Source organism: Centroberyx gerrardi, chromosome 15 (genome assembly GCF_048128805.1).
Source record: "Centroberyx gerrardi isolate f3 chromosome 15, fCenGer3.hap1.cur.20231027, whole genome shotgun sequence".
NCBI lineage: Eukaryota > Metazoa > Chordata > Actinopteri > Beryciformes > Berycidae > Centroberyx > Centroberyx gerrardi.
Genome location: NC_136011.1, coordinates 9,182,683 through 9,191,898, shown reverse-complemented (window position 1 = coordinate 9,191,898; position 9,216 = coordinate 9,182,683).

The following is a 9,216-nucleotide window of genomic DNA, read 5'->3' as shown; positions in this document are numbered from 1 at the left end:
GTGACGGGAACTAAGCTGCTTTGTGACTCTGCATCGGGCCGAGGAGAAGACGCTGAGTCATTGAGGTGACAGTGTGTAGACAAGATAATGAAACCTCCTTCAATAACATCTAAGAGAGGGAGGGAGGGACAATAAATCTGTAATCTGTGCCCCGAGATGTGATAACCCATTACCCACATAAAGATAACATCTGGTCCCCGCACTCCTCCCTGGCATGAGATAACAGACCATTTTACATTTGGGTTTCTTATGCTTTTCTAATCCCCCGGCCCCAGCAGTGAGAGCCATCCCAGTAATCATCCGCACAGCCACATATAAACAAACTCTTAATCTTCTTGTGCCCAAAACTTCAGAAAATTAACAAGGCTTATTCTATAGCAGCGTGCGCAGCTGTTTCCCCACATAGGCTGGCAGTGACCTGAATTTACAGGTGATCCCAGGCCGGGTTCCAACTTGCTATTCATACTTGAGATTTTCATTTTTCCATATTCTAGCATCATATTTAATGGCCTAATATCTGATACGATTACTGTAAACATCTCGCATTCATCTTCTTAGAAATGCAGCCTTAACAAAACATTTTTAGTGTTCCTATATATCAGTGGTTCTCAATGTGGGGTCCGGGGACCACCAGGGGGTCCCCAGCAAATTGATGAATTGTTAAACTTCACCATTATTTCATTTAAAAGAAGCTAATACAATTAGAGAATGTAGAAGAAATACTATTTTGGTCATAGTTTCACCGTTATCTCTCTACCTACAATACAGATAGTTGTGGAATTCTGGACAACAATATCTAATAAATCATATATCTAACAAAAATATTCTCAGATTTGGGTCTGAGAGACAAACTCTCATGGGGTCTGTGGCCCTAATGTGGACTAAATTAGGGGTCCTTGGTGTGAAAATGGTTGAGAATCACTGCTATATATGGTCTGAAACACTATCACTAGTGAAACACTATGCTTTCTCTGTGTGTTTTGGAATAAATCTTTTTTTTTTCTCTGCCATTCCAAAATCACACAATGACAGCCATAAGAAATAAAAAAACGAATTAGGGATGTCCATTCAGTATTTTCTCAAAGACACTGAAATGCTAAAAAAAAAAAAAGTTCTTTCTTGCTGTCATCACATCACTAGAGCTCGTCATGCAGCTGAAGTTTATTGCCTCCAGCAAAAACTCTATCATCAGACTGCCAAACAAACTTAGACAAAGTTTTGTATTTTTGTTTTTGCAGTGAAATATGCTTTTTCAAATGTTATATTCTTGGAAACTGAGAATAAAATGTTTTAACCAGCATCCATATTGAGGTTGCAGGGTGGTAAACAGATGCGCTCCTTGCAGTTAAACAATGAAGAATACTAGCAAATATGTAAATCTTATCCACCAAAATAATTACTGACAACAAAGTACAAACGAAAGACATTCAAGGTGAAGTCATGAAAGATTTCTTGCCATAATGTATGGTTCTGACTATTACAGCTAACAAAGTAGGCACAAAATACAACAAGAGTTTGTTGGCCTTGATGGGAACAGAATCAAGTCTCCAGCTGGAGAGACGACAGCTTCAGTGAACCACGTGATGGACTGTGTGGGTGTCTTCATATTTAGGTTTAAATGCACAGCCTTCAATATCATACTGAAGAAGAAACATCGAGTTAGTTCAGTGCAGCTATGTGGACTAATTAACAGAATAAAACTTTATGAATCTAAATTTATGCTTTGGATCCATGCTTGACATCGCCTGCAGCTTCAAACATTCTGTTCAAGATCTGGGTCAAAAATCCCACTGAGAAGATACCTTGCTTGTGTTTTCTGTTTGTCTTCTTGGCTGTCTACCTTTCACTTTTCCATCATTGTCTTCCATGTATCATACCGTCATGTGCTATTGAATATGGTTTTTGGCCACTTTACCACTATTAAGCCACTATTTACTTAACTAGGGCGAGCACCTCCATAGAAATCTGTTTGGGAAAACAAGGAGTTCAGATCGAGTCAGTAATATTGTGATACAGTTATAATATAATGGAATCATGGTAGGTGTTTGGATTGTGGTTATGTGTGAGGGGAGTTGAATGTTTCTCTTGAATTGCTCACTGCACTTAAGTACATAATACCACTGAAGCAATATTACTAAAATTAACATAAGGTTTTAATGATTATTTTTTATGTAGAACATGCTGATCTAGTATCTTCACACCTGTGAACTGACTCCTGCTGTTAGCAGCATACCTCCAGTGAGCTTTACCTCCCTCCCATCCCTTTAGCTGTCATACAAATGAACTGCAATTGCATTTATTTGCCTAAGGGTTTAAAGCTTAGGGTGTTTTTAATGAACCAAATAACATGTAGATCCTATGAGCTTTAAGTAATGTTAAAGTCATCAGTTTTGTAAAACAAATTAGATCTGGACAAATAAAATGATCATTAGAAGGCCTCCATTTAGCAGGGTCAATCTGGTTAATCAAACATTTTCTAAAGTAGTGGCATGAGGCCAACAACCAGGACACCTTAACACATTTGGGATAAATGCACACATTGTGCAATGTCAGGCAGAAGCAGCGGCCTGGTTACATGGCCAGTTTTATCCTCTTTGACAGCTACACTAAATGGGTGCAAATTATCTCAGCCTTTATACAGCACAAGTACTGAAACAGGGGAATTATTTAAATACGGGGTCTCTTTATTTTCTCAGAATCTACTGCTGAAGGAATACAGGTCACACAAAAAAGAACAGCTCCACTATGACAGCGTTTACTTTTGACAGGGGTCAGAGGAAAAAAAAAGCTCCTGACATTTCAAGCTCACCAACAGGATAAAGTCAGTGCTCTGTTTTTCTGTTGTGGCCCTCGGGGCGGTGTTTGCAAAGCGATCCTTTGCCTGCTCCTGTTCTGCTCTGTCAGTAAAATCAGATATGTCAGTTTCCCATGCTGCCCTGAAGTGCCCACGGACAAGGCGGTGAGGGACATCTGTGACAAGTTACGGACAAAGGTGAGGTCAGCTGAGCGGCCCCCCCTCCGCCTCTCTGACATTCATGATGTGCCGGGCGCCTCCCGTCACAGCTCGACGCCTGTTGAAGGGCACCTCCAGACGAGGACAAGCAGCGCGCTCACCACCTTATCTGGCAACCGGTCCCGGCGTCTTCTAAGTGGCTCTCAGAAAAACAGTGGCACTTTCACTTCATAACTGGCAGCCTAGATAAATGTATCATATATTTGGTGTGGGTGGTATCGGGGAAACAGCAGGATCCTGTCGGGCTTTATCACAAGTACCCTATTTCCTTGAAGTACCCCATCCATCCTTTTACCACAGCTCAATAAGTACGGACAGAGGAGCTGCAGGGCTTGGAGCAAGCTCTCCTATTCAGACATCAAAGCAAATTTGTATAAAACTTCATGGTCCACACACATAGGCCTTCTATTTGTGTTTTTCACAGCTTGACAGTGAATCATCCGTACAATGTTTTTTTTTTACTTCTTGTTGAATACTTAGTAGTAGTAGTAGTAGTAGTAGTAATAGTAGTCGTCATAATAGTAATAATAGTCATAGTAGTAGTAGTATTATCGTTATCATCATTATCATCATTATTACTTTTTTTCTGAGTTAAATTCATTTGTTATTAACTGCCTTATCTCTTATCTATGGATGGGCAGAAATACATGGAAATGTATCAAAATTACAAAATATGGGCAGAAACAACTATATTTTAAAAATGAGTGGGGATTTTGTATTCTGTCATTTATTATTATCTAAAATACATATTAAGAGTAGGATTTAGATGTTAATGCACAATCTTAGTACAGCTCACGACAGGCTAGAAAGTTTTTTACACAAATGAAAAATTGGAAGCTGACTAAACTGTCTAGCATCTGACTGCACATTTCTCTAAAGCCAGAAAATTTCAAATGATGTCAGGCCAAATGGAAATGGCAAGTCATGGTACTGCCTCTAAAGAAGATATCCTCTTCACAGCGCTAGTTGTACCGCCGCAATGCTTTTTGAGTTTAAATGATGAGTTACTCTTTACTCTTTTTACCCTTAACTAGTCTCATCAGTTTAGTACTGCTGTAAATCTGTAGTGTTCAACTAGGGCTTTGAGGGGAATTTGTGTCTTCAGCAGTATCTTACCAATGCATTAATACATTTTAGCACATATTTCAAATGCTTGTGGCTGAAATATTTTCTGTCTTATTAGTTATGTCAGTATAATCATAAAAAATCTTTTGCCATCATAGAAAATATTTTAACTGGACAGATGCAGAGGATTCAGAGGATGCTGGATGAGCTTTGTGAGCAAATGTTTTGTACCGCAGCCTGTTGTTGGATAGGGTTGATACAAATACTTGCATTGGGAAAGGATGAACTTGTCTGCCACTGTACACACATTATACAAAGGAGGGACTAAAACCTCTGCGGCATTCATTTTGATTTGCATGTGTGACAGAGGTGGCTAGAGATAGCACACATGGCCTCCAATGCCCTCACAGTTCAAAGATGGCATTTCAGGAAGATGATTTGTCTCTCGTTAGGTGACTTGGGGGAACGCTGTGATAGACAGATACCTTTTCAATTTCATGGGGAAAACCAGCCCAAGTTTGGGTTGACTGATTGCAGTGGAGTTCAAAGGAATGGGGAAGAGCAATCAAACATACCCCGGGGCTGCCATTTTGGATATCTGGGTTAATAGTGGAAAAAAACATGTACTAGCAAGCCAGTTACAACGCCATGGCAGAAAATAATCACCTAAGCTAAAGAGGACTCATTAGGAAGAGCTTTCTCTTTGAGAAACATGTCAGCAAGCAGGGAATTTCGCCCCCCCCCTCCCGCACGCTCCTCTTTTTACTCTGGGAAATCTAAATGCAAAACGATTCCTTTCAACAATGGTTCCCATCTGAACACATTAGAGAGAGAGGCGAAGGTAGGAGAGAGCAACCTGGCAGGTGCATTTCCTGCTTCTACTTAAATAGGATTTTTAATGACAGCAGAAATCCGCCCGCGACGTTGGCTCTCGTCCAGAGTTTGTCTTTTGTATGGCTGCCTGGCCTCGTACAAGCCACCCATGCTGTCACTGTGCTCTGAGACCTGGTCAGCCCTCGCAGGAGATGGCTCTTTAGGACTCCTGCAGGCCTTTTGTCTTGCAGGCTTGTCTCTCTTCTCCGCGGCAGACTTTGATGTTAATGGCTTTCATAGCTCCGTCTCTCTTGTCTTCCTTACATGCATTGTCCGGAGCGATACACACTGAGCGTCGGGGGGGAATGTGGCGCGGCGTTCTTCAGAGATCAGTGGAGCCGCGCTGATACCATGGAGAAACAATGGATGACAATTATGAATGTGCTCTATGCAGATTTCATGTACTGCAAGATTAAGATGAGATTTGAAGTTGGCACGTGATGGGGCGTGCATTTCATGATATGATTTGCACACATGTTCTAATAGGATTTCATCCTTAACTCATTCCATCGCTTTTTCGTTTCCCATGGCTTCTCTCTCTCTCTCTCTCTCTCTCTCTCTCTCTCTCTCTCTCTCTCTCTTCTCTCTTTCTGTCTCTTTCCCCCCCTACTACCATTCTCCACTATCTCAGCTTCCTCAGTAAACTGCTATTAGTGCAAATCTCCAGATGTCTGGGGAAGAAAGTAGAGGGAAGATTTCATTCTGTATAAATGTTAATGTGCACTGCGTGAGGAGAGTTTCCATAAACAAGCAGCCAAAAGCAATGCTGGCTAGATTGAAAGAGAACTTCTGCGTCATTCAAGTGCAAATACAAACTGATGTGCTATGTTACAGTAGCTTACAAACCCCCATTCAAAAACTGCCATGTTCTCTGTATCATGGCCAAGCGTTTGTGTTAAGGAATACCTGATGTCTGTCATAATCTCCAAATGAGGTTTGCCCATCATTTGAGTGGTAGGAGGTGAAATTGAACTGTTTTGCATCCGCCTCCTGTCCTGTGCATGTCAGCTTAGCCACAACTTAAGGCTTACCTTTGTCTTTATGATTTACTGTCAGTGAGAACACAGATAGGCTATAGCAGCCTTCATGAGAGGATCTCTCATTTACGCTCACATTGGTCATATCTGCTGATCCAGCTGACACTTGACAGTGGGGGCTTTCATTTCACTTCTTCTCTTACAGTACTCATTGGCATTGCCAATATATCATGAACCAAACCACACAGAAATAATGTAAATACCTGAGATTCAACAAAAATGCAGGAAATTGTACATCGATTGTTCAGTAAGGAAGGATGTGATCCACAAGACATAATATCCTTAATTTGCTGGGCTCGCAAAACCTTAATTAGGTCAGCAGCTTATCTGCAGCCCTGAGTGTTTTGAAGTGTGATTAGTCGTAAGAGAGGTATACAGAGGCCTTATGGAGGAGAAATAGATGTGCTTTGGATTGATCTGCTCTACTGTATCTGGGCATGTGGCAATCTTTTCAGGAGATTACAAATAGACAGGACCTTTAAATTGTGTCTGACTGCTCACCAGAGACCAATCACTCCGGGCTAAGATTGGAGCCTGGTGTAATATGTGTGTGAAATGAGAAACATAACAGTAAGACTGTGCACAGTTTCCCTGATGAATGAGACCTCCTTTAAACTGGTGTTAAATGGGTTGGCTTTGATAGTCCAGAGCGTTAACCCTTTTCTTTCACCCACAGCTTGATTACACTGTAGATGAGATGAGTCTTTGGTCCATGTCTCCTCTCAAATGCCATCCATTTTAATGTAAGCCAGCACAGACAGCGGCCTCATTGAAAGCAACAGGGAAATGTGAGTCAGTGTTGAGTGTTACATTGGATGGAATTATTAGTAGATTGTCAAAACCGATCGAAAAACACAGTTATAAACACGCACATGGATGCAGCCAGTCGAGTCAGAATGCTAAAAATGAAAATGCTTTCCTCCCTCTCTTTCTAATCTTGTCAGGTTAACGTCTTCATCATCACAAAATATAAAGTGAGTAGGAAGGCAGATGTTGACTCTGCCTCCAGAGGCTCCAACTCAGATAAACATAGACTTTCTCTCGTTTGTGCTGCAGGTATCATATGACTCCCACGCAAAGTATTCATACTCATCTGCAGCACAAACGCCGCTAAGCTCAGCTCCTCAGGAGTCAGCATATGGCTGTGCATAATTTCTGTTGTGCCTCTCAAGTGGCCCAAGCCACTTCTCATTAATGTGTCAATATGGTGCACATTTCGCTGCATTTACTGCATAGAGCTGTCTAACAATGTATAGATTAACAATATTTCATATTCTCTAAATCTGTAATAGCTTCTGCAAGAATGCCAAAAAGATGACCATATTATCAGATTTGATTCATTAGTGCTGTATTGCCAAACCACATGAGAGAACCAGCAGAGAGAACCCATTTCCTCAGTACTCAGTCATCCAAGGGTGGCAACAGAAGCGTAACAATGATATCTGGTGCCACTTAAAATACTGGAAGAGAGGCACAAGGCACAAGGCAGACCCTCAGCTCCTCTGGGCTTGATGTTCTTCACACCCACTTTGCCAAGTTTCAGCAAACATTACAAAGCCCTAATGCCCTTGAAGTGCTAAATTTAAATGAGAACATGTGTGACTGCAATTTGAAAACCTTGTGCAGTGATCCAAAAAAAGTGCCGTTTTTAGCTCGTAATCGAAAGCTTGCCTATAAAACTCTCTGACTTTGATGGTGCGGTGCGGCTGGTAACCAAACCTAAAACAAAAACCCCCAAAATAAAGATCTGCTTGGATACAGCGTTTGCTTTTCATCACTCTAGCATTTTAAAGGATCTGTGGTTTTCAAACAAGCATCTTTGAAAGAATAACTAACTGAACAGATGATGCAGATGATTATGTTTGTTAATTACATTTACTCCAATGAGTGCAAACTAACGTCGGAGAGATCCAATGCAGCATTCGCTCTATCGCCTATGTCAAGGACTTGTCGACTGGCACTAAGCCTATCAGAAAGACAGCAAATACCCTGCAACACTTTAACATATCCAAAACCTCAGTGTGGGCAGCCTCTTAGTCTGGCTTCTCTCAGACCTTTCCTGATTTGATTTTAGTATTATCATTCTCTTGATATTAGGATGTGAACAGCCTCTGTGATTTTGTGGGAAGATGCCCGTGGTTGAACAGGTGTGGCGTGACAAACGGATGCCTGGTAATTTTGTTCTCTTCCACAGAATTCAATGAAGGTGGAAGCCTGACTTATGAAGTGTCGAGGTGTTATGTTGTGGAAACATCAAGGGTGTCACAGTGTCATATTATATGAGCCCACCCACTCATATACTTATGGGAGTTGGAGGTTCACAGAGAAAGGAAGGGGGGAGGGTAAAGGGAGAGAGAGAGAGAGAGAGAGAGAGAGAGAGAGAGCAAATTGTGCATGTAATATCATGCCTTATAATAATAGAGAAAGTCTGCCACCTATTGGAAGATTTACAAGGTGCAAATTTAGTTTTTAATGTCCCACATTCTGGTTCTAGTGCTGGTATTCACACACCAGGTGGCAGTGCACTCCTACAGCTTCATGCATTAATCAACTGTATCCATAACGGTCAAGGCAGCATCTCAAAATTATTCACAGGTTAAACCTTAAGGACAGGAGATGATTAACTACTGTATCTGCAGGCAACCAACATGTACTGCAGGACAGGTCCAGTCATGTTGACTTCTCTGTAGCTGATCCATGAAGTTTACAGGGTGCTTGAGTTTGATCCTGGCCAAGAGTTTTTCATGTGCACGCATCTAAGTTAACTAAACAAGGTGAATGCTTATCCTCTTGAGGACACTTTCACTTTTTTTTCACAAAATAGGATAAATGCTGTTCTAGTCTATCTGAACAGAAATATGGATACATATATGTTCAGAATATTGTTAAAGTATAATGTTGTAAAAAGGAATTAGTGTACTAAAGGATGAGAACGTTTGGGGTTGCATTGAAATCAAATGATTCCAGGGTTAAAGTCTGAAAGACTGAATGTTGTCAGGTGTATAGAGTTGTATAGCTATGAAGATTAGATTAGGTTTTGATACTCACAGCAGGTTTTGCAAAGACAAATATATCTATCTTGTGGGATTGTGACAGACAACCAGCCGAGGCAGAGCTAAAGGAATGTACTAACTTTTTTTTTTTTACCAAATAAGCTCTTTGTTTCACCTCTGTGTGCACAGCAGGCTATTTATTTCATTCGCCATGGTGCATAGCAAAGGCTTAGCC